The sequence below is a fragment of the Palaemon carinicauda genome, chromosome 4 (genome assembly GCF_036898095.1).
Source record: "Palaemon carinicauda isolate YSFRI2023 chromosome 4, ASM3689809v2, whole genome shotgun sequence".
In the NCBI taxonomy this organism is placed as follows: Eukaryota; Metazoa; Arthropoda; class Malacostraca; order Decapoda; family Palaemonidae; genus Palaemon; species Palaemon carinicauda.
The window spans coordinates 152,821,693-152,824,192 of record NC_090728.1 but is presented as its reverse complement, the minus strand read 5'-3'; positions in this window follow the sequence as shown (position 1 = coordinate 152,824,192).

The window sequence follows — 2,500 nt, the reverse complement described above, 5'->3', positions numbered from 1 at the left end:
GAGAGAGAGGAGAGAGAGAGAGAGAGAGAGAGAGATGGTTTTTTTTTTGGATAGGAAGGGGGGGGGGGAGTAGGGAGAGAGAGAGAGAGAGACGAACATACAAACACACTGTGAATACTAGGAGGAAATATAACTGATCCTGATGGTATTATGATGACCATATTTAAATAACACCTTCATAGTTTATTTTGTTTCAAAGTCTGTTTTAGTATTTTCTCACCAGGAATTATACATATCAATAGCTTTCACGAATTAATGTTGGCGTTGCGAAATCACTATGACCTTGTGAGAGAGAGAGAGAGAGAGAGAGAGAGAGAGAGAGAGAGAGAGAGAGAGAGAGAGAGAAGAGAGAGAGAGAGAGAGAGAGGAGAGAGAGAGAGTCCTTTCTCACCCAATTAATTGCTGTTATCTTCATTTATGTACAGCAGTTTTCGGAATAAAAAAAAAACAATTTGGAAGTCTTGAATGGGCAGGAAATCATTCATAATGTTTTGATAGTGACCCTGCAATTAGTGTAGACTACCCTGATTGGTAGTTATTACTAAAGTTACTATAGAATTGACAGATTCCTTTTAATTTTGCAAATTGTATAACTTGTTATTATTATATAAAGTAAACTTGTATAATGTAGGGAATTATATTATTCTCTGAAAACTAGTCTTATAGTATCATAATTTATAATAATGCCCATTTTCAAATCTGCGCTATCTAGTTATTAATCATTCTTGAATCATCTAATGTTAAATTAATTATTTATTATTTATCAAGAAAAAATACATAGTGCAATTCCTATCAAATGATAACTTAATCATCAAGAAATAGTTTCAAAAAATTAAATTATAAAGTATGAAAAGCTACCTTTGCAATAGTAATATTACTAGATAAAAGTATGCATGCATTCAAAGAGTTCTCCTGGTTGAGGGTACACTTGGGCACACTATTCTATCTAATTTCTCTTCATCTTGTTTTTTTTAAAGTTTTTATAGTTTATATAGGAAATATTTATTTTACTTTTGTTACTGTTTTTGAAATTTTATTTGGCCTTGATTCCTTTCGTCACTGGGCTATTTTCCCTGTTTGGGCCCCAAGGCTTATAGCACCCGGCTTTTCCAACTTGGGTTGTATCTTAGCAAGTAATAATAATAATAATAATAATAATAATAATAATAATAATAATAATAATAATAATAATAATAATAATAATAATTACGTAAACACAAGGACAAAATCTGCTAGGTACTTTCATTCGTCCAAGCATATTTGAGCTCTCAGGAATTGGTGCTAAATATGTGGTATAAAATACCATTTTATAGATGAACGCAGTTCTTTTCTTAAATTCTGAAAGCTTTCTATGAAAATAGAAAGAAACAAATTCAACTGGAAAAATATTGATGGGACCCTACAACATTTCATATCAGGTGATACTTATAGGTAAACGTACATTCATGAATTGAATTTATTGTTTTAAAACTGGACATTTGAATATGGGTACTTGAAAAATTCTTGACAATGATCTTTAGTTGTTATCGTTGCATTAGCAAATAACTAATATAAACTGTTACTTGAGAGTTTTCTTTAGCTTCAAGCCTCAGATTAGCCATGAATACATCTCCTTGCTGTAAATTAAGAACACACAATTGTTTATGACTCCTATAAAATCATGAAATATTTTAAATCCATATTATACAGCATTTTAGTTAAACTTAGGAACAAGACTCGTTTTAGAGTTAATATCTAATAAATATGGTATAAAGAGATGACTTGTGAAAGTATGACTCTGGTTATACAAGCCCCCATGTACCGAGTTCAAAAGGAAATCTTAAGAGATATTCCATTCGATCCTAACACAGAAATAACGATATATCTAGGAAAGAAGCGATTAGATATTATATAGAATAAATTGTGTATGAAATTTTATTCTAAAATTCAAGAGGTCGATAAGAGGATATTGAAAATATGCATTTAACAACAATAATGATATCAATAGTAAGATGTAACAATTTCGAAAGAAAAAAAAAATCGCAAAGATGGGAATACGATTGTTTTTCAAATCTATTAATTTTGTTTCCTTTGTCTTGGGGATTTTTGGGATACATTGCAAATTATATATTTTTTTTATTACAATACTAATTTTTAATTTTCATTCGTTTAATGTAATAAGCTGTCCATGTTTTTCTTTTTAGATAGTTTCGTATAGATTTTCCTTTTCAGTTCATAGTCCAAATAACATTATTTTTTGCGTATAGTTTGCTTTCCCATCTAGATTGCTTAGTTTTCACCATTATTTGTTTAAAAATCAATATCATATTCTAAGTAAACCAAAAAATTACCAAAAACTCTATTATAGTTTCTATCTGATTTGTGGAAGCTAGACCATCTGAAAAAAGAATCCATTTAAGAAAAACTTTTAAGACATTCCAGACGCTTTTAAACCGTTCTTCCTTATCCATAATAAAAAGGACCTGTATGGTGTATAATAATGTCTACATTTTCATTGCAT